The 24,717-nt window shown below is 39.3% G+C and overlaps 1 pseudogene; it reads right to left on the bottom strand.

Moving 5' to 3' along the window:
* Nucleotides 1–6,430: 6,430 nt before the first annotated feature.
* Nucleotides 6,431–6,895, bottom strand: LOC110556991 (riboflavin kinase-like; annotated as a pseudogene).
* Between the last annotated feature and the right edge of the window lie 17,822 nt (nucleotides 6,896–24,717).

Raw genomic sequence — 24,717 nt, 5'->3', positions numbered from 1 at the left:
CCTACTCTAAGCCTAATCATAACTCTAAATCTAACCCCCAGCCTTAACCCAAACCCTACCCTAGCCCTAACCCCCAATGCTAAACCTAACCCTAGACTTATACTAACCCTGTTACCCTAAACATAACTCTAACTGTAACCATAACACTCTAACCCGAAACCTAACCTTGAACTTAAGCCTAACCCTAACCTTCAACCTAACCCTAACTCTTCCCTAATCAAAACCTTAAGTCTAAACCCAACCTAACCTTAACTCTAACTATAGCATAAATCTAAACCTGACCCTAACTTTAACCCTAAACCCTAACTCTAACCTTAAATTCCCTAAACCTAACCTTAAAACTAACCCTAAACCAAAATTGTGACTCCAAACCCAATCCTATCCTTAACCTTAACACTAATGCTACCCTAATGCTACAGTAAGCCTAAACCTAATCCTAGCTTTTAACCTAAACCCCGAACCGAGCTGTAACCCTAACCCTAACAACTCTAATCATAACCCTAACCCAAATCTTAAACCTGAACCTAACTCTATAACACTAACCCTAACCCTAACTGTAACCCTTACCCTAACCCTAATCTTATCCCTAACCCTACCCCAACCCTAACAGTAATCCTAACCCTAAACTAACCTAATCCCAACCCTAACCCTAACCCTTACAATACTCCAAGCCTAACCGTAATTCTTACCCTAGCCTCCTAAACTTAACCCAAACCCTAACTTTATCATTAAATGAACCCTAAATACCTAATCCTAATCCAAATCTTAAACCTAATCCTAACCATCTAACCCTAACCCCCTAATGCTAAACCTAACCCTATACTAACACTAACCCTAACTGTATCCCTGACTCTAACCATAATGATGTAACCTGAAACTTAACCCTCAACCTAACTCTAACCCTACCCTCACCAAACCTTAAATCTAAATTTAACCCTAACCCTAACCTAAACCTAACACTAATCCTAACTCTAATGCTAAACCCTAACCCTAACTCTAACCTTAACACTATAAACCCTAAACCTATCCCTAACCCAAAGCTAACCCCGACACTAAAAATAACCCTAAACCTAACAGTAATGACCCCAAATCCAACCTTATACATAACTCTAACACCAATCCTACTGTAAGCCTAAACCTAATCCTAACTTTTAACCTAAACCCTAACCCTAACCATAACCCTAAACCTAACAACTCTAACTGTAACCCTAACCTAACTCTATCCCTAACACTAACTACCCTAACTCTATCCTAATCCTAACCCTAACCTAACTCTATCCCTAACGCTAATTCTACCTAACACTACCCTAACCCTAACCCCTAACTTAACAATAACCCTAAACCCTAATTCTAACTCCAACCCTAATCCTAACCTTAACAATAATCCTAATCCTAACTGTAACCTCCTAACCCTACCATAACCCTAACTGTTGGTATAATGTTCTTTTGGAATGTATGCAGTTTACTGTTGTTCACTCAAATGCTGATTTCTCTACCCCACTATCTGGTTTTAATCTGGACATTGCATTGGGATGTTTATCCTAAGCATCACTTGTCTCAAGTTTGTGTAAACATACCACCATTTGTTCTCTATATTGTCAATTAAAACAACCAGCCACAATGATGAACAATGGAGAGGATAGGGTGGGACACACTGGTCTGTAGTGGAAGGAAGAGGAAGGAAGCAGGAGGGAGGAGAAGAGGAGAATCTGCAGGAGAGGTCTTGGAACCATGTGGAGAAATGAACCAGTCCTAAGATAAGACTGAATGAAATCTGAATGGTAGGAAACTATGCAGGTTTGGAGGTGTAGGGTGGAGTAACTGTTGCCCAGCGTTGTGCTCTAGGTTAATTAAATAAGTCTTAGTCTCTGTGTGGTGATTTGGTTATATAGCTGTTTCGGAATAACCACTGTTTAACTAAAAGATATATCAATAATAAATATTAATAACCATCAACACCTAACCCTCTAACCCTAAACCTACCCCTATACCTAAACCTACCCTAACCCTAACACTAACTCTAACAGTAACCACAACCCACTAACCCTAACCCTAACCCTAACCCTAACCCTAACTGGACACATACTCAACACTATCCCTAACCCTACCCCTAAACCCAAAGCCTAACTGAAACTGAAACCCTAACCCTAACCCTAACTCTAACCCTATCCCTTAACTGTAACACTAGCTCACCTAACCCTAACCCTCAAACCTAACCCCAATCCCAACCCGAACTCTAACTCTAACTGTGACCCAACCCTACCCCTAACACTAACCCCTAACCCTAGCCCTAACCTGTTGTCGATTATTATTTTTTTATTATTGATTTATCTTTTAGTTTAACAGTGGTTATTCCTAAACCAGCTGTATACTCACATCACCACACAGAGACTAGGATTTATTTAATTAACCTAAAGAACAATGCTGGGCATTGATTACTCCATCCTAAATTTCTAAGCCTGCATAGTTTCCGCCAATTCAGATTTCCCACATTATACATGCTTTAAGTCATATCTTATGTCCAGTTAATCTCTCCTCATCGTTTCAAGTCCTGTCTGCATGGTCTCTGCTCATTGACCCTCTCACTTGCTTCCTTCTACTCCCCTCCAGACCAGGATGTCCCACCTTAATCTCCATTGTGCAGGATTGGCTGATTGTTTTATAGAAAATACATATTTACATATTTTGTAAATATTGGCATATTTACAGAAATTTGAGAGAGGTGATGCTTAGAATAAGCATCCCAATGCAATATCTGGATTGATACCAGATAGTGGGGGAGAGAAGTGAGCATTTGAATGAACAAGGGCAAATTGTATATATTTCACAAGAACTTTATACCAACATTTCCATCTTTAAGTCCAATAAAAGGTTCCTTTTCTTTTAATACAATAATAATTATAAAACAGTTATGAAAACTATTAGGTAAGATTTTCGTGTGCAATGTCCATGTACATTTGACCATTTAGGAGAAAGTATTTGATTACCTATCCTATCTTGACAAGTTTAGAGTTCTATACCTAAATTAACTTTTATCCTTATTGATATTACCTATATGAAAACATTTTTTAAAAAATTCTAAACAACTTATGCTTAACTCTGGAACTATAACTATTTGCTCTTTTGGTGGTTGACCAAATAGTTATAGTTCCACAATTAAGCTTAAGTTGCAAACTCACCAGATACTTGAGAAGGAATAAAATTAGTTACTGAAGTAAATAGGAAGTTCATGTTAGCAGCTTCCAAAAAATAAAAAAATCCACAGAGACAGTTTGCTGCCTGAACAGTCACCCAAAACTTTCTATCCCATTGGAGCATCATCCTCAGCCTTCTGGCTCAGGATATTTGACAAACATATATGAAGCAGGAACTATTTAGGACTTGCTTACCCTGTCATGGTAGATTTCAACAGTCAACTTGTCCTGCATTTAAGCTTTCCCATTTTAGGCAAATTCTGTCTGTCATGAAATGAGGGCATTTTCATGATGGCTTGTTTGCCACATTTGAAGCCATCTCCATATGGCTTTTTTTTATTCCCATCATCTTCTCTGAGGTAGGCGGGGTGCTGCCAGGAGATGATATGTCTCATTGTCAAAGAATCTTTAAAATAATGAAAACATTTCTAAATGCCATATTCCATAGGTCTCTGAGGTTTTTGAAGACTTACCTATCTTTATATAATTGACCTGTCTATAGAATCATATCTATCTGCTAAACCTAGAATGTATACTCCTGTGATATATTAGACTAATGTCTGATATAACCATGAGTTGATTAATTAGCAATTAACTTACCTAATACCCTAAACAGTTTGTAATAGCAGTTTAAAAGTATCGGAAGTAACCTTGAATTTTTATCAGTATACTAAAATTTACCAATGTATTTAAAATAGACCTATTTTTGCATCAATATACAAAATCCTATACCAGAGTAAAAAACAACCTTACTTGAGAATAACAAAGCCTTAAGTTGGGTAGATTAAATAATTTACCTTTTGTCTTAATATTCCTCTAAGATATCTCTGTATTTTCCTTTCTTTCTTTTTAACACCTTTTTTTCTTTATCTAAGAAAGATAGAAAAGTGAAAAAGGGAAAGAGAGAAATCCCTGAGTCTAACTTGTTTCTCTCTGAATAAGACCATTAATAATTTATAACCATCTCCCAATGACAATAAACATTCATAGCCACAGAAAACAACCAAAAACCTACCCAACCCCTCTTATTAAAGGAAATCGGAATTCCTGAATTTTTTTCTAGCTGACTTTTGGACATGCAGACATCTTGTTAAGGGCCCCAAAGGAAATTGGGAAAAATTGTTAATTAAGCAAGCATTAACATTTGTGGTCCAGGCTTTGAATGTTGAGAAATTTCAGGCTTAATAGAAGTCCTGTTTGGAAGTCTAAAATGCTGAACCTATTGAGATTAGCAGTTGAAGCAATTGAGGCAGGAACAAGCAGAATGCTGGAACATGTAAGATGCTGGAACAGATGTGGCAATGTCTCAGCATGCTGGAAGTATAAATTCTGTTAGGTTTGATCCAGTGTTTCCTGTATTCAGTCCTTGTTCTGCACACATATAATTTCTCACAAGCGTTATACAGTCCTAAACTTATAAATGTATGAGATGTGCAGGATGAAACTAAACTATAAACCATTTTTTTCTATGCCAATTAAAAGAATGGCAGAATAAATTTTGAGGTTAGTGTAGCCAAGGGTTTATTGGCCATGTATTATTGAAGTTCTGACTGGAGACTTTTTTTTTTTTAATGTCTCAGTCAGTTTCAGAGATGTTCCCATGTGATGGGATCATCAATTTATGATACCTGTTCTGTTTTATCTTCTTGATTTCTCTCTTGTGTGTGGTCAAGATCTTCAGGGGGTCCTCCTCTGTCATATCTGATTTTTATTAGTTTTGATGGAACCCACAATTTTTCTTCTCCTGTATGAACATATACAAAACCTCTTCCCCAGCATAACAAATTTCCTTTTCTTTATTTTGGAATTAAGACCTTTATTTGTTGTTCTAATTCAGTAGTCCTTTCTAAATTCCATTGTATCTTAGCAGGTGTGCTACTTATCTCATTTAAACATTTTAAAATTGATAAGTCATTATTTAATCTATTTTGGGAAGATATTACATTTCCCTTATGTTTTATGACCATCTTTAAAAAAATCACTGTTAGATATTTTCATAATTGTTTGACCTGTAGAGTTATAAATTATATCTCTACATATAATATATTATGACATAACAGGTTCATGTCATAATGTCTAAAATATTGCTGAATTCCAATTGATATACATGCTGAAGCACCATCAGCCCCAATTTGCAAGGCCATCTCCAAAACATTTACCGTCTCTAAGAAATGTGTAACCTTTGGATCATGCTCTCCAGAATTTAAGGCAAAAGCCCATTGGAATTCTGAATATGAATCTATGGCATGGTGAATGTATTTTAGTTCTTTAAACTCTGTAAAATGGAGGCCAGCAGCCACTGTATGATCTTATTCTAAGACATAACTAAACAGGATCTGCATTTCTACTTTAGCATATAGACCCTCATCTAGTAATTGAACCTTAACAATGCACACACAATTTGCATTCTGACCAAGTTGGCCTATAGAAGTCCAGCATCTCAGTGGGCTGCCATTTTGCAATATCTTCAAGCCTCTGTGGACCTTTCTTATCTGGAAACACCTCTTTTGGTGTTATTGTAAATACTAGATTGGATTGCTCTGAAGGCTTTTTATTCTGATTCAAAGATTCCCCCAACCTCTTTTCTATGACTTTTAACTTAGAATCTATTTTCTCAGTCTCTTCTTTCTCCAAGTCTGTCTTATCCTGATCTCTCCTAAAGAGGATATATAAAATTGAAATTGTCATTGAAAAAAAATTATTTTTATACTAAGAGAAACAAACTCGAATGGTATCCAGAAGCACTGTGTCATTGTGTCTTCCTCTATTTTCATCATAAGGACTTTACTCGCTCTCTCTTTTTTTTTTTGAAGGTCTGTAAAAATATATTAATGCACAAAATAATAAAAATACACACTGGATTTTTCTCTTTGGGTAAGCTCTTGGGAAGTTTCTATTCAGTAGCATATGCTTGCCAGGCTCACCAGCATCAGTGCACGTGGTTATCAAGTGTAGCCAGTCCTCACATCCCCAGGTGAATTGCTTTTCTATCCACACTCACAGGCTTTATTTCCAGTACAAGACACTAGCTTTCTAGTGCTACATTTTAATCAATGTAATACATTTTAAAAGTCTTGATTTTTTGAGTGAATCTTTTAGTGTGATACAACATGATGGAGTAAACGCTGAAGACTACTTGACAGCTACAGGGAAAGGTTTGATTTAAAATACGATCAAAATGAGACTGTATCAGAAGCAGTGAGACATTAGATAGTGGATAGGTAAGGTACTTTTCATCAGTGGCCATTCATAAAATGGCCTTTAGAAACTTGGAAGAAATTGTCATCTTTGAGTTTCAAGTGTTCTGGTAAATCCAGTTGTTTCTTAGCTTCTTCAATATCACCTAAATCGCTGAAATAAGTGCCTCTAAAGAATCAAAGTTCTTTTCAGGTCTAAGGTAGCCAACAATGGCCACATTGAGAATTTCCCCACAGAAGTCCTCTTTGAAGGTATGTTGATGTGGGTTTCCATGGACTTTTTCACATTCTTGTGGTATGGGTTCCATCCTATGCTCACGACCATCTTATGGCTATCTCCACTGCCAACACTGGCTCAACCATAGTAAATGCCAGTGGACACATCAGCTGGAAGATTGTCTACTACTTGTTCAGGAAAATTGGCTGTGGGGATGCCCAGCTGCTTGGAGCCATGCTAAAGCCACACACCACCTCAATGAGGCAGAAGAAAGGCAGGCTCCTCATGACGGCAACCTTGGGAGACTTGGGCTGCAGCTCCTTCCACTCCTGGAGTCTGGCCAGGGCCAGCTGGGGATCCCATAGGAACTGGGCCAGTGGCACACCCACCACTACCACTTGCCTCCCCCACAGAGCAGCTGCAGGCTGCTAGAACTCAGTGACCATTTGGCCGGAACTGCCAGGACTTTACTTTTTAGACCCAGCTTTCCTTTCAGACCTTACCAGTTCAAATGCTTGAGGCTTCTCTGTCTCTGGCTTCTGGTTCCAGGGAGAGGTAATTTTTCTGCTTCTCTCACTGGATCCTGATCCCTTCCTCAGTCTGGGTCCACAATTGTTTGCTCCTCAGACCGGCAAGAACCCCTTCTCAAAGGGAGTTTGCTTTCTGCTTTGGCTAGCAAAGTCTGGCATTGAGTAGCTTCCTTGTTAAAGATTCACTATTGGGTGCCATTTATTATTTTTTTTATTATTGATTTATCTTTTAGTTAAACATGATTAATCCTAAACCAGCTGTATACCCAAATCACCACACAGAGTCTAGGATTTATTTAATTAATCTAAAGAACAATGCTGGGCATTAATTACCCCATCCTAAACTTCAAAGCCTGCATCTTTTCCACCCATTCAGATTTCCCACATTATACCTGCTTTAAGTCATATCTTAGGTCCAGTTAATCTCTCCTTATCGTTCCAAGTCCTGTCCTGCATGATCTTTGCTCGTAGACCCTCGCTCTTGCTTGCTTCTCCTCCCTTTCAGACCAGGATATCCCATCTTAATCTCTCCATTGTGCAGCATTGGCTGGTTGTATTATGGAAAAAACACAGAGAACAAGTGGTGGCATGTTTACACAAACTTGAGACAGGTGATGCTTAGAATAAATATCCCAATGCAATGTCTGGATTGATACCAGATAGTGGTATCAATCAGCATTTGAATAAAAATAGGGTAAATTGTATACATTCCACAAGAACATTATACCAACACTTGCTTTTACCTTAATCCTATGCTAACAGTAACCCTAGCCTAAGCCTACACCTAAGAATAATCCTAACCATAACCTTAACCCTAACCCTTTAAACCTAACCATAGTGCTAAACATAAACTCTACCCTTAACTATAATCCTAAACTTAATCAACAGTAACCCTAACCCTAATCCTGACCATAACCCGAAACCTCACCCTACCCCTAACCCTAAACCATCCTTAACCCTAACACTAATATTAACCCTAAACCTAACAGTTACCATAACCGTAGCCCTATATAAAAACTAACCCTAATCCTAGCACACAACAAAACTCTAAACCAAAACATAACCCTAACCCTATAAAAACCGTAACCATAACTCTAACCATAACTGTTACATTAACCATAATTACAGCACCAACCCTATCCAGAACTCTAATCCTAACCCTAACCAGAACCCTAAACATCAGCCTAAGCCTAAACCTAACCCTAACTGTAAACACACTAACTTTACCTTAACCATATATAACCAACACTAACCCTAACTCTAAACACAAATCTAACCCTAAACGTACCACTAAACCTAAACTTAACCCTAAATGAAACTCTAACTATATCCTAAACCTAGTCCTCTAAACCTAATCCTAACTCTAACTATAACCAACCCTAACATTACCGCTAACCCTACCATAAACCTAACTATAACCCTAATCCTAATCCTTACCTTAACAATTATCCTAACTCTAACGTTAACCCTAACCTTAAAATAACTTCAAGCTAACTGTAACTCTAACTCTACACTAATCCTATGCTAACCATAACTCTAACCCTAATAATAACCTCTAACTAACCATAACCTCCCTAAATCTAACCTGAAACCTAACTGTAATTCTAACCCTTACTCTAAATTTAAGAATAACAATCTAACTCTAACCCTAAGAGTTAACCATAACCCTTACTCTAACCCTAACCCTCTAATAAAACCCTAACCCTAAGAGTAACCTTAACTCTAACCCTAACCTTCAAACTAACTCTAACCCTAATCTTATCCCTATCCCTAAACCTAAACCTAACTGTAAATCATAATCCTAACTCTAACCTAATGCTAACCATATTGTTAAACCTTAACCTAACCCTAAACCAAACACCAACTTGAACAACTGTAAACCTAACTGTAACTAACTCTTTTTTTGTATCATCTTACTTTTCTTTTCTTTTTTTTTTATTAATTACACTTTATTCATTTTGTATCCCCCCATAAGCCCCTCCCTCCTCCCCTCCCGATCCCACCCTCCCTCCCATTTCTGCATGCATTCCCCTCCCCAAGTCCACTGATAGGGGAGGTTCTCCTCTCCTTTCTGATCAGTTCTCGTCAAAAGTGGCTGCATTGTCCTCTTCTGTGGTCTGGTAGGGCTGCTCCCCCTTCAGGGGGAGGTGATCAAAGAGCAGGCCAGTCAGATTATGTCAGAGGCAGTTCCTCTTCCCATTACTAGGTAACCCACTTGGACACTGACCTGCCATGGGCTACATCTGTGCAGGGGTTCTGGGTTATCTCCATGAATAGTCCTTGGTTGGAGTATGAGTCTCTGGGAAGTTCCCTGTGTTCAAATTTTCTTGTTCTGTTGCTCTCCTTGTGGAGTTCCTGTCCTCTCCAGCTCTTACTATTTTCCACTTCTTACATAAAATTCCATTCACTCTGCCCGACAGTTGGCCATCAGGCTCAGCATCTGCATTGATAGTCTGTAGGGCAGAGGCTTTCAGAGGCCCTCTGTGGTAGGTTCCTAGGTTGTTTCCTATTTTCTTCTTCTTCTGATGTCCATCCTCTTTGCCTTTCAGGTGGGGATTGAACATTTTAGTTAGGGTCCTCTCTCTTGCTTGGTTTCTTTAGATGCATAGATTTTGGTGGGTTTGTCCTACGTTGTATGTCTATATGAGTGAGTATATACTGTGTGTGTCTTTTTGCTTCTGGGACAACTCACTCAGGATGATCCTTTCCAGGTCCCACCATTTACCTGCAAATTTCATGATTTCCTTGTTTTTCATTGCTGAGTAGTATTCCATTGTATAGATGTACCACAAAATCCAGTTGGTCCAGCACCATTTGTTGAAGATGCTGTCTTTTTTCCATTGAATGGATTTGGCTTCTTTGTCAAATATCGAGTATTCATAGGTGTATGGATTTATTTCTGGGTCTTCTATGCGGTTCCATGGATCCTCCTTTCTGTTTCTATGCCAATATCATGCAGTTTTTATTACTGTTGCCCTGTAGTACAGCTTGAGATCAGGAATGGAGATACCTCCAGATGATCTGTTGTTGTACAGGATCGTTTTGGAGATTCTGGGTTTTTTGTTTCTCCATATGAAGCTGAGAATCTTTTTTTTCAAGGTCTGTAAAGAATTGAGTTGGTATTTTGATGGGAATTGCATTGAATCTGTAGATTGCTTTTGGCAGTATGGCCATTTTCACAATGTTAATCCTACCAATCCATGAGCATGGGAGATCTTTCCATCTTCTGATATCGTCTTTGATTTCTTTCTTCAGAGACTTGAAGTTTTTCTCAAACAGGTCTTTCACTTGCTTGGTTAGAGTCACACCAAGGTACTTTATGTTATTAGTGGCTATTGTGAAGGGTGTTGTTTCCCTAATTTCTTTCTCAGCCTTTTTGTCTTTGGTATATAGGAGGGCTTCTGATTTTTTTGAGTTGATTTTGTATCCGGCCACTTTGCTGAAGGTGTTTATCAGCTGAAGGAGTTCTCTGGTTGAATTTTTGGGGTCGCTCATGTATACTATCATATCATCTGCAAATAGTGACACTTTGACCTCTTCCTTTCCGATTTGTATCCCCTTGATCTCCTTTAGTTGTCTTATTGCTCTGGCTAGGACTTCAAGTACTATGTTGAAGAGATATGGGGACAATGGACAGCCTTGTCTTGTCCCTGATTTCAGTGGGATTGATTTAAGTTTCTCTCCATTGAGTTTGATGTTAGCTATAGGCTTGCTGTATATTGCCTTTACTATGTTTAGGTATGTGCCTTGTATCCCTGATCTCTCTAATACTTTAAACATGAATGGGTGTTGGACTTTGTCAAATGCTTTTTTGGCATCTAAGGAGATGATCATGTGGTTTTTCTCCTTCAGTTTGTTTATGTAGTGGATTACATTGATGGATTTCCGTATGTTGAACCACCCTTGCATGCCTGGGATGAAGCCTACTTGATCATGGTGGATGATATCTTTGTTATGTTCTTGGATTCGGTTTGCAAGTATTTTATTGAGTATTTTTGCGTCAATGTTCATAAGAGAGATAGGCCTGAAGTTCTCTTTTTTTGTTGGGTCTTTGTGTGGTTTAGGTATTAAGGTGACTGTGGCTTCATAGAATGCGTTTGGTAGTGTTCCTTCTGTTTCTATTTTGTGGAATAGCTTGAGGAGAATTGGAATTAGCACTTCTTTGAAGATCTTGTAGAATTCTGCGCTGAAGCCATCTGGTCCAGGGCTTTTTTTGGAGGGGAGACTGTTAATGACTGCTTCAATTTCCTTGGGAGATATAGGGCTATTCAGTCTTTCTACCTGATCTTGACTTAGTTTTGGTAGATGGAATCTTTCAAGAAAATTATCCATTTCATTTAGATTTTCAAATTTTGTGGCATATAGGCTTTTGTAGTATGACCTAATAATTGTTTGGATTTCCTCAGTGTCTGTGGTTATGTCCCCATTTTCATTTCTGATTTTGCTGATCTGTATAGTTTCTCTCTGCTTTTTAGTTACTTTGGCTAAGGGTTTGTCTATCTTCTTGATTTTCTCAAAGAACCAGCTTTTTGTTTCATTGATTCTTTGGATAGTTTTTTTTTTTTGTTTCTAGTTGATTGATTTCAGCCTTTAGTTTGATTATTTCCAGCCGTCTGCTCCTCTTGGGTGTATCTGCTTCTTTTTTTTCTAGGGTTTTCAGTTGGGCCATTAAGTTGTTTGTATGTGATGTTACGAATTGCTTCTTGCAGGCACTTAGTGCTATAAATTTTCCTCTGAGCACTGCTTTCAATGTGTCCCATAAATTTGGGTATGTTGTGCCTTCCTTTTCATTGAATTCTAGGAAGTCTTTAATTTCTTTCTTTATTTCTTCCTTAACCAAGCTGTCATTGAGTAGTAAGTTGTTCAGTTTCCATGTGCATGTCGGCTTTTTGTTGTTTCTGTTGTTGTTGATGTCTAGCTTTAGTCCATGGTGGTCAGATAGTATACAAGGGATTATTTCAATCCTTTTGTATCTGTTGAGGCTTGCTTTGTGACCCACTATATGGTCTATTTTGGAAAAGGTTCCATGCGGTGCTGAAAAGAAGGTGTATTCTTTTGAGTTTGGGTGAAACGATCTGTAGACGTCTATTAGGTCCATTTGATTTAGGGATTCTGTGAGTGCTTTTATTTCCCTATTTGGTGTCTGTCTAGTTGATCTGTCCCTTGGTGAGAGTGGAGTGTTGAAGTCTCCCACTATTAAGGTATTAGGATCAATGTATGATTTAAGCTTTAATAATGTTTCATTTACGAATGTCGGTGCTCTTGTATTTGGGGCATAGATATTCAAGATTGTGATGTCCTCTTGGTGGATTTTTCCTTTGATGAGAATATAGTGGCCCTCCTTATCTTTTTTGATTAACTTGGGTTGAAAGTCTATTTTATTAGATATTAGGATGGCCACTCCAGCTTGTTTTCTGGAACCATTTGCTTGAAAAACAGTTTTCCAGCCCTTTACTCTGAGGTAGTGTTTATCTTTGTTGCATAGGTGTGTTTCTTGGATGCAACAGAATGTTGGATCCTGTTTCCTTAACCATTCTGTTAGCCTGTGTCTTTTTATTGGTGAGTTGAGTCCATTGCTATTGATAGATAATAGTGACCAATGCATGTTAGTTCCTTTTGTAATGGAGTCGGTGATCTAACCCTGTTTCATTGCTTGTTTTCTTTTCATTTTTGTTGGGACATTATCTGTATGCCCTGTTTTCTTGGGTGAATTTGTTTTCATTGGATTGGAGTTTTCCTTTTAGTATCTTCTGTAGGGATGGTTTGCTGTGTAGATATTGTGTAAATTTAGTTTTGTCATGGAATATTTTGTTTTCTCCATCTATGTTGATTGAAAGCTTTGCAGGGTATAGTACTCTGGGTTGACATTTGTGGTCTCTTAGAGTCTCCATGATACTTGCCCAGGCCCTTCTGGCTTTCATAGTTTCTGATGAGAAGTCCGGTGTGATTCTGATAGGTCTACCTTCATATGTTACTTGGCCTTTTTCCCTTGCTGCTTTTAATATCTTTTCTTTGTTCTGTAGATTTAATGTTTTGACTATGATGTGACGTGATGTGTTTCTTTTCTGGTCTAGTCTATTTGGAGTTCTGTAGGCCTCTTGTATATTTATGGACATCTCTTTCTTTAAGTTGTGTTCCCCATTTTTTAAGTGGATTACTTGGTTTGCTGCTTTTCAGCTTCTTTAGTTCTTTATATATACTGGATATGAGTCCTCTGTCAGATAAAGGGTTGGTGAAGATTCTTTCCCAATCTGTAGGCGGTCGCTTTGTTTTGATGACGGTGTCCTTTGCTTTGCAGAACCTCTTCAGTTTCATGAGGTCCCATTTATTGGTTGTTGCTCTTAGAGCCTGTGCTGTTGGTGTTCTGTTCAGGAAGTTTTCTCCTGTACCAATGAGTTCTAGGGTATTCCCCACTTTTTTTTCTAGCCGATTTAATGTGTCTGGTTTTATGTTGAGGTCTTTGATCCACTTGGACTTCAGTTTTGTGCAGGGTGATAAGTATGGATCTATTTTCATTTTTCTACATGTAGACATCCAGTTGGACCAGCACCATTTGTTGAAGATGCTATTTTTTTCCATTGAATGGTTTTGGCGTCTTTGTCAAAGATCAGGTGTCCATAAGTGTGTGGGTTTATTTCTGGGTCCTCTGTTCAGTTCCATTGATCCACCATTCTGTTTTTATGCCAGTACCATGCAGTTTTTAAAACTGTTGCTCTATAGTACAGCTTAAGATCAGGGATGGAGATACCTCCAGAAGATCTTTTATTGTAGAGGATTGTTTTAGCAATTCTGGGTTTCTTATTATTCCATATGAAGTTGAGAATTTTTCTTTCCAGGTCTGTAAAGAATTGTGTTGGTAATTTGATGGGCATTGCATTGAATCTGTAGATTGCTTTTGGTAAGATGGCCATTTTTACTATGTTAATCTTTCCAAGCCATGAGCATGGGAGATCTTTCCATCTTCTCATATCTTCTTCTAATTCTTTCTTCAGAGATTTGAAATTTTTTTCATACAAGTCTTTGACTTCCTTGGTTAGGGTTACTCCGAGGTACCTTATGTCATTTGTGGCTATTGTGAAGGGTGTTGTTTCCCTAATTTCTTTCTCAGCCCTTTTGTTTTTTGTATACAGGAGGGCTACTGATTTTTTTGAGTTAATTTTGTATCTGGCCACTTTGCTGAAGGTGTTTATCAGCTGTAGGAGTTCCCTGGTACAGTTTTTGGGGTCACTCACGTATACTATCATATCATCTGCAAATAGTGATAATTTGACTTCTTCTTTTCCAATCTGTATCCCCTTGATCTCCTCCAACTGTCTTATTGCTCTAGCAAGGACTTCCAGCACTATGTTGAAGAGATATGGGGAGAGTGGGCAGACTTGCCTTTCCCTGATTTTAGTGGGATTGCTTTAAGTTTCTCTTTGTTTAGTTTGATGTTGGCTATAGGCTTGCTGTATATCGCCTTTACTATGTTTAGATATGTGCCTTGTATCCCTGATCTCTCCAATACTTTAAACATGAATGGATGTTGGATTTTGTCAAATGCTTTTTCAGCATCTAGGGAGATTATCATGTGGTTTTTTTTTCTTTCTATTTGTTAATATGGTGGATCACATTGATGGATTTCTGTATATTGAACCACCCCTGAATACCTGGGATGAAGCCTACTTGGTCATAATGGATGATATCTTTGATGTGTTCTTGGATTCGGTTTGCAAGTATTTTGTTAAGTATTTTTGCATCAATGTTCATAAGGGAGATTGGCCTGAAATTCTCTTTCTTTGTTGAGTCTTTGTGAGGTTTAGGTACCAAGGTGACTGTGGCTTCATAGAATGCGTTTGGTAGTGTTCCTTCTGTTTCTATTTTGTGGAATAGTTTGAAGAGAATTGGTGTTAGCTCTTCTTTGAAGGTCTGGTAGAATTCTGCGCTGAAGCCATCTGGTCCTGGGCTTTTTTTGGATGGGAGACTTTTGATGACCGCTTCTATTTCTTTGGGGGATATAGGACTATTTAGTTGATTTACCTGGTCCTGATTCAGCTTTGGTAAGTCAAATCGATCAAGAAAATTGTCCATTTCATTTAGATTTTCAAATTTTGTGGCATGTAGACTTTTGAAGTAAGTCCTAATGATTGTTTGAATTTCCTCAATGTCTGTAGTTATGTCCCCCTTTTCATTTCTGATTTTGTTGATTTGGATGGTGTCTCTCTGCCTTTTAGTTAGCTTGGCTAAGGGTTTGTCGATCTTGTTGATTTTCTCAAAGAACCAGCTCTTGGTTTCATTGATTCTTTGAATTGTTTTATTTGTTTCTAATTGATTGATTTCAACCCTGAGTTTGATTATTTCCAGTCGTCTACCCTTCTTGGTTCTGCTTCTTCTTTTTCTAGGGTTTTTAAGTGAGCCATTAAGTGGCTTGAATGAGCTGTCTCGAATTTCTTCTTGAAGGCACTTAGTGCTATGAACTTTCCTCTTAGCACTGCTTTCATTGTGTCCCACAAGTTTAGGTATGTTGTGTCTTCATTTTCATTGATTTCTAGAAAGACTTTAATTTCTTTCTTTATTTCTTCCCTGACCCAGCTGTCATTTAGTAACAAGTTGTTCAGTTTCCATGTGTGTGTAGGCTTTTGCTATTTCTGTAATTGTTGAGGTCCAGCTTTAGTCCATGGTGATCAGACAAGATACATGGGATTATTTCAATCTTCTTGTATCTGTTGAGGCTTGCTTTGTGACCAACTATATGGTCTATTTTGGAGAAGGTTCCATGAGGTGCTGAGAAGAAGGTAAATTCTTTTGTGTTTGGGTGTAAAGTTTTGTAAATGTCTGTCCATTTGATTCATGACCTCTGTCAGAGACATTGTTTCTTTGTTTAATTTCTGTTTTGTTGAGAGTGGGGTGTTGAAGTCTCCCACTATTAATGTGTGGGGATCTATATGTTGTTTAAATTTTATCAATGTTTCTTTAACAAATGTGGGTGCTCTTGTATTTGGGGCATAGATGTTCAGGATTGTGATGTCTTCCTGGTGGAATTTTCCCTTGATGAGTATGTAGTGTCCTTCCCCATCTCTTTTTATTAATTTTGGTTGAAAGTCTATTTTATCAGATATTAGAATGGCTACTCCTGCTTGCTTCTTGGGTCCGTTTGCTTGGAAACATCTTCCAACCCTTTACCCTCAGGTAATGTCTATTTTTGTGTCTTAGGTGTGTTTCTTGTATGCAACACATTGCTGGGTTTTGTTTACATATCCATTCTGTTAATCTGTGTCTTTTTATTGGAGAGTTGAGTCCATTGATGTTGAGAGAGATTAATGACTAGTGGCTATTAGATCCCTTGATTTTGATGTTGGCTGTGGTCATCAGGTTGTGTGCTTGGTTGCTTTTTGTTTTATTGTAGTAAGGTTAATTATTTCCTGTGTTTTCTTGAAAGAAGCCATTTTTTGGGGGTTGTATTTTCCCTTCCAGTGTCTTCTGTAATGCTGGATTTGTTTGTAGGTATTGTTGAAATTTGTTTTTGTCATTGAATATCTTGTTTTCTCCATCTATGAGGACTGAGAGTTTTGTGGGGTATAGTAGCCTGGGCTGACATCTGTGTTCTTTTAGGGTCTGCATGATATCTGCCCAGGCCCTTCTTGCTTTTGTAGTCTCTGTTGAGAAGTTAGGTGTGATTCTGATGGGTTCGCCATTATACGTTACTTGGCCTTTTTCTCTCGCAGCTTTTAGTATTTTTTTCTTTGTTCTGTATACTTACTGTTTTGATTATTATGTGGCAGGAGGATTTTCTTTTCTGCTGTAATTTATTAGGTGTTCTGTAGGCCTCTTGTATTCTTATAGACCTCTCCTTTAAATTGGGGGAATTTTCTTCTATGATTTTGTTGAAGATATTTTTTTGGGCCTTGGAGGTGGGAATCTTCTTTTTCCTCTACTCCTATTATTCTTAGGTTTTGTCTTTTTACATTGTCTTGGATTTCTTGGATGCTCTGTGTCAGGAATTTTTTGGATTTACCATTTTCTTTGACAGATGCATCGATTTCTTCCATTGCATTTTCTACACCTGAGATTCTTTCTTCCATCTCTTGTAGTCTGTTGGTTATGCTTACCTCTGTAGTTCCTGTTTTCTTCCTTAAATTCTTCCTCTCCATGATTTCCTTTGTTTGTGTTTTCTTTAATTTTTCTAATTCTATCTTCAGATCTTGAATTGTTTTGTTTATTTCTTTCACCTGCCTGATTGTATTTTCCTGTTTTTCTTTTAGTTCCTTCAACTGTTTGTTTGAACATTCCTCTGTTTCTTTTATTTCTTTCAGTGATTTAATCATTACTTCTCTGAAGGCCACCAACTGGCTGCATCTTCCCATATTTCTTCACTGATGGTCATAATCTGTTTGATTTTATCTTCCTTTAATTCTTTACATATTTTATTTCCTCTATTATCCTCTTCATCAGCATAGATGTAAGGTCATTGTCTTGAATTTCAATTATGCTGGGGTGTCCAGGGCTGCTCGCCCCTGGATGGTGATGGGTTCTGGAGATGCCATATTGCTCTGTCTTTTGTTGGTTAAGCTTTTATGCTGACCTCTACCCATTGGGCTGTTTTAGGTGTTGGCTGTTAGTTTCTGGTGCTTCCTGGTAGGGAGAATCCCCTTGGCAGGAAGATGAATTTTTCTGAAGGAGACCTCCTCTGCTTTTGAAGTATGGGCACTGTATGGCCAGTGTTTCTCAGGAGTTGCCACTGCTCACCTCAGGTGTATAGACATGGGTAATGGCTATGGCCTTTGTTAGTCAGGGGGGCTCTCCTCTCACCTGTAGAAGTCCTGGAGACAGCTGCCCTGCTGCTGGGTTTCTTGTTCTGAATTTAGTGAGCTGCTGTTGTTGTTACACTGTTTTCCAGGTACAGTTCTCTTGAAAAACCTGCTGATTCCCTAGCTTTGGGGTTTTCTTCCAACAGGGAAATTCAGTCTGGTACCCTGGGGTACTCAATTCTGTCTGGAAAGGTGAATCTAGCACACAGCAAGTCTCTGGGCCAGAGGCTTGAGTGCTCTGGGCCAGAAACTGTGCACCCCGGTCTGGGATGGTGGCTGGGGGTGTCACTCTGTGCCTAAGGCTGCTCATTCCTCTCTAGGCTGGCAACTGAGGGCTCCACTCTGGTCCAGGGCTGGGCACCTCACTCTGGGCTGGAAGCTGTGTGCACTGGTCTGGGATGGTGACTGTGGGCACCACTCTGGTCCAAAGCTCTGTGCTCCTATCTGGGCTGGCAGCTGTGCACACCTTTCTGGGCCAGCAACTAAGGGCTGCCCTCTGGGTCAGAGGCTTGGTGCCTCACTCTGGGCTAGAGGCTGTGCCCTGCTGTCTGAGATGGTGGCTAGGGTCATAGCTCTGGGCCCAAGGCTGTGCACCCCGATCTGGGCTGGCAGCTGTGTACCCAGCTTTGGGCCAGAGGTTGTGCACTCCTCTGTGATCCAGCAACTGAGGTCTTCACTCTGGTCCAGAGGCTGAACACCTCACTCTGGGCTGGAGGCTGTATGTCCCCGTTCAGGATGGTGGATTCGGCTGTGTGCTCCCATCTGGTGTGGCGGGTGCATCCACCAGTCCCCAGGACCTTTTTCAGGGATTGAGTGGGTGACCTGAGGTCAGTCTCAATTGATTCCCACACTGGAGGATTTCCTCTCACCTGGCAATCACAAACACTGGTGTTTTAGGTCCCAGAGTTCAGTCTCCTGGTTGCTGTGCTGACACTGCTGTCCTGATCCTCAGACACAGTGTCTTCCTGGCACTGCCATCTTGTCAACATCAAGACTGTCATTCTTAACTCCCATAGGAAGGGACAATAATATCCCTCCAATGTTCCACTTTGCCTGGTTGCAAAGGGAGGCTTGAGCTGCCACCCCAACTTTAGAGTAGTAGGCATTCTGACCTATGACCTGAACAGGGGAGACTGGTAAGCAGTCCTTTACTCCCACTGGTAAAGCAAAGAGGATGACCTCTTCCTATTCCTGAAAAGTTAAGAGTCTGTTTTATTTGCATTCCTTCAAAAGCAGGAAAACCCAGCAGCCAAGTGTTGTTGACATAAACAAGGACTTCTGGGTCATTCCAAGAAACTGGATGTAGAAGAGGTGGATAAGGAACATACATCCAATAAGTAGTCATCTTGACTAGAGGGGTCTTCATTGACATCATTATCATTGTCAGAAGAAAACTCCTCATCCACTTGTCATTCCAGTAGCCATCAAGCTGCATCATTTTCCTGCAAAAAAAAAACCACAGACAAATCCTTGTCCCCATATGAGTACAGTGTTGGGTCCATGCCATTGATTTGTTAAAGGATCCCTCCATTTTACTTTAGCAAAAGTTTTTTTTTTGTTCCTGTATGCCAAAATCTATCTGCTGCAGATTTACCATGCTTATCCAAATTTAAAAAATTCAGAATGAAAAGAACATTATTAAGCTGATTCTTATGTGTCCAGGGGAGTAGCTCCCCCTTCTTTGTTTTTTGCAAGTAAATCTTAATTGTTCAGTGGGCACGTTCTACCATGCCTTGTCCTTGAGGATTGTAAGGTATTCCAGTTATATGAGAAACTTGAAACTGTTGACAATAGTAGAGGACAATGCAGCCACTTTTGATGTGAATTGATGGACTAAGATCAGAAAGGAGAGAAGAACCTCCCCTATCAGTGGACTTGGGGAGTGGCATGCATGCAGAGGGAGGAGGGAGGGTGGGATTGGGAGGGGAGGAGGGAGGGGTTTATGGGGGGATGCAGAATGAATAAAGTGTAATTGATGAAAAATTTAAAAAATAAAGGGAAAAATAATTTAAGAACCTTAAATGACTTTCAAAAGTGGAGGAAAACATGGAGTTAGTCAATTTACATGGAGCACATCTCGCCCCTGGGGGCAATGGTCTCCTGAACCTACTCAGACCTCGGACACCACCACTGCTAGTTCTAGAACTGATGCAGAATGTTCCAACGAGGGGGTTAAGGCTTCTCATAACATTTCCTATAAGCCCACACCTGTTTGTTTATATCCCCCATTTTTATTCATTATTAGCCAGATAGAGCCAAGTAATTGGGGTAATGCTACTTGCTTTTTTGCCCAATGCTGGAATGCTAGTGAATTTAGGTATGCCCTGGTTACTCTCATACCTCACTGGGTGCCTGTGCCCGTTGATGCCCTTCACGCTATGACTCTCTTCAGACAGAAAAGGGATCTTGGAACTACGGCCACCATTGTTACTGCCATCTCATTGGCGGCTGTTGGAGCTACCACCACGGCATTAGCCATGAGTCATACTGTGCAGACTGCTCAGACCCTGAATAATCTTTTAGCCAATGTAGCTCATGCCTTAGATGTACAAAAAGGAATTAATGCTCAACTAAAAGGAGGCTTGATGGTGTTCAATCAGAGGATTGATCTCGTGCAGGAGCAAATTGATACCCTATGGCAAATCGCTCAACTTGCCTGTCAATGAAAGTATGCTGGACTTTGAGTCACTAGCATACAACATGAGAATTTTTCCTGTGCTGCAAATCTGTCTAAACAATTGTCTAGCTATATTTTTAGGTAATTGGACTGGAGAATTCGATACTATGATGGAGCAGCTGAGAGTGACCATTGTCATGGTAAATTCTACCAGAGTGGATGCAGGACTAGCCACAGGATTATCATCATGGATTGCTGCAGCTATGAATCATCTGAAGGAATGGGCAGGCATGGGAGCGTTAGCAGGCCTTCTGGTATTGGTCTCCTTGGTTTGCCTGTGGTATATATGCAAGATTAGAGTCTCACAACAGCGTAATGCAGCCTTGACCATTCAGGCCTTTACAGCCATTGAAGCAGGACAGTCTCCCCAAGCATGGTTGGCTATCATAAAAAGCTAAAATGTTACGCTCAGGATGAGAGGCTAAGCACTGTACTCAGGGTCAGCTGCTTTTGCCCCAGAGAAGAGCATGTCTGATTGCATGCGGGTTGATGCCCCAGGTCCCGCCTCTGAGAAAAAGGTATTGGACGGGTCTGATGCTCTTTAGGTGGATGACACCTAAATGAACATCAGTACAAAGTCCCAATTTATTTCTAATATCAGAGATCAGACCTCTACTCTTGCCTGATGCATCTAAAACAAAAAGGGGGAACTGTAGAGAGCTGCAGAATGCTGTGCCTTAAAGATGGAGCTGGTTTCTGCCTTCCACCTTCCCGATGGTGAGTGCTCTCTGTCACGAACAACTCCACATTTGGCTAAGGCCAAGGATCTGGCTTGCTTCCATGTATGTGGACCTATCTGCATTGCCCACGTGGCACGCTGGGGTTGGCTACCCAGAGGCTATTTAAGCTGTGGGCTGGCTTTCCCCAGGGTCAGATGATTGTTCAAGGTTCCTGAATAAACTGCATTGAAAAAAAAAAGATTTGCTAGTATATCCTGTTCCATTGTCAGTTTTAAATTGCTTAGGAACTCCTAAAACATTAAAAGCCTGCAGACAATGAGCAATAACATTCTTTGCAGCTTCTCCTGGTTGAGGAGTGGCAAAAATAAATCCAGAATAGGTATCCATGCAAACATGTACATATTTTAATTTTCCAAATTCAGGAATATGAGTAATATCCATTTGCCAAATCTGATTTGGAACCAATCTTTAGGATTGACTCCCAAATGAGGAACAGGCTGAAATTGAGGGCAAGTACTGCAAGCCATGACTATACTACATGCCTGTTCCTTAGTCAACCCATATTTAAGTCTCAAGATTTAATATTAAGATGATGCATATTATGGGCATTCTGGGCTCTTTTTAACTCTGAACAATAAACTTTGGTGGCTTTATCTGACAATGCATTTCCTTCTGACAGGGGTCCTGGCAAATCAGAATGTCCTATAAAAAAGGGAAAGTTTCTTTCTTGTATCAAAATTTGAATTTGTAAAAATAAAATTCTAGCAGGAGATGTCTGAATTTGATCTGCAGTGTCTAACATAGACAAAGACTGAGCTACATATGCACATTCTATAAAAATGTTCAAAGACTGCTTATTAAAACTTTGAAACACAGCCAATACTGCAGATAACTCTGCTGTTTGCGCAGATGTGCTAGACACTTGAAAAGAAATTGTTTTTATTTCATAAGTTAGGCAGCAACCCCAGATGATGAACCATCAGTAAACACTGTTAAAGCATCTACAATTGGGCTAACTTTTGTTTTAAATGGAAAAACTATAGGTTGCACCTTTAAAAACTGAATTAATTTGTTTCCTGGATAATGACTTTAAATTTCCCAAGTAATTGGCACAAGCAAGGGGTCAATCTTCTGTATGAGCAAACAGTCATTCCTAATGTTCCTCAGAATAAGGCTGATAAATAATATCAGGCTTTTTTTCCAAAGTATTTTTTACCTTTCAATCTTCCTAAATAATCAATTTAGCCACAGCAGAATAATATGAATAAATAACCTTAGAAGAAGAAGGCAAATGTACCCACATTATAGGTGCCTCTTGCCCAAACAATGCTGTAGGAGTGAATTTGGTACAACAAATTAAATATTCAAGAGATTTCTCATAATCTAAATAAGTAACAAATTGATCATCTATGGTCTGTTGAACAAATTCTAAAGCCTGGCTTGCATCTGGAGTTAAAGCTCTGGGAGATGTTAGAGAGGTATCTCCTTTTAAAACATCAAATAAAGGTTTAAGCTCTCCAGAGGTAAGTTTTAAATAAGGCCTAAGCCAATTAATATCACCTAATAATTTTTGAAAATCATGTAATATATTTAGATTGTCTATTCTAATTTGAAATTTTTAATGTGCAACTTGATTTGGGTATAATTTAAATCCCAAATAAGAATATGGATCAATTCTTTGCACTTTCTCAGAAGCTATTTGTAAACCATAATTTTGTAAACTTTCTTGCATATGGGCAAAACAAAATAATACTTGAGATCAATATGTTCCAGCAATCAAAATATTATCCATATAATGGATAATATAAATTTGTGGCCATTTTTCTCTAACCTCCTTTAAAGCTTGGGCGACAAACTTTTGACACAAGGTGGGAATATTAGCCATTCCCTGAGACAAGACATGCCAGTGATACCTTTGCATGGGTTTTTGAAAGTTTACTGAAGGCCCACTAAAAGCAAATCTTTGAAAATCCTTAGGATGAAGAAGAATAGTAAAGAAACAATCTTTAAGATCTATTATTATTATTATTATTATTATTTTTACTCTTTTTTATTTTTTTTATCAGTTACATTTTATTAACTCTGTATCCCAGCTGTGTCCCGATCCCTCATTCTCTCCCAGTCCCTCCCTCCCTCCCTCATCTCCACCGTGCCCCTTTCTAAGTCCACTGATAGGGGGGACCTCCTCCCCATTCATCTGATCCTGTTTTATCAGGTATCTTCAGGACTGGCTGCAAAGCCCTCCTCTGTGGCCTAACAGGACTGCTCCTCCCTTCGGGGGTGGGGAGACCAAAGAGCCAGTCATTGAGTTCCTGTTAGAAATAGTCCCTGTTCCCCTCACTTTGGGAAACCAATTGGTTACTGAGCTACCACAGGCTACATCTGAGTGGAGGTTCTAGGTTACATCCATACATGGTCCTTGGTTGAATGTCAGTCTCAGAAAAGACCCCGTGCCCAGATATATTTGGTCCTTGTGGAGCTCCTATCCTTTCCCCATCAGACTAACTCCCCTTCTTTCTTATGATTCCCTGTACTCTGCCAAAGGTTTAGTCATGAGTCTTTGCTTTGAAAACACTGCTAGTTAGAGTCACCAACAGCACAGGCTCTCAGAGCAACAATCAATAAATGGGACCTCCTGAAACTGAAAAGTTTCTGTAAAACAAAGGATACCGTCATCAAAACAAAACGACTGCCTACAGATTGGGAAAGAATCTTCACTAACCTTTTATCTGACAGAGGACTAATATCCAGTATATACAAAGAACTAAAGAAGCTGAAAAGCAGCAATCCAAGTAATCCAATTAAAAAATGGGGAACAGAGCTAAACAGAGAATTCTCGACAGAGGAATATCGAATGGCAGAAAAACACTTAAAGAAATGCTCATCCTCATTAGCCATCAGGGAAATGCAAATCAAAACGACCCTGAGATATCACCTTACACCCATCAGAATGGCCAAGATGAAAAACTCAAGCGATAACACATGCTGGAGAGTTTGTGGAGAAAGGGGAACCCTCCTCCACTGCTGGTGGGAATGTAAACTGGTACAACCACTCTGGAAAGCTATCTGGCGCTTTCTAAGACAAATAGGAATAGTGCTTCCTCCAGACCCAGCTATACCACTGCTAGGTATATACCCAAAGTTTGTTCAAGTACACAAAAAGGACACTTGCTCAACCATGTTTATAGCAGCTCTATTTGTAATAGCCAGAACCTGGAAACAACCCAGATGTCCATCAACGGTGGAATGGGTACAGAAATTGTGGTATTTTTACTCAGCAATCAAAAAGGAGGAAATCATGAAATTTGCAGGCAAATGGTGGGATCTAGAAAAGATCATTCTGAGTGAAATATCGCAGAAGGAGAAAGACAAACGTGGGATATACTCACTTATATAGACCTATAAGATATGATAAACATAATGAAATCTATACAC

The sequence above is a fragment of the Meriones unguiculatus genome, chromosome 8 (genome assembly GCF_030254825.1).
Source record: "Meriones unguiculatus strain TT.TT164.6M chromosome 8, Bangor_MerUng_6.1, whole genome shotgun sequence".
NCBI lineage: Eukaryota > Metazoa > Chordata > Mammalia > Rodentia > Muridae > Meriones > Meriones unguiculatus.
The sequence above is the reverse complement of the archived record's forward strand: the minus strand, read 5'-3'. Positions and strand labels throughout refer to the sequence as shown.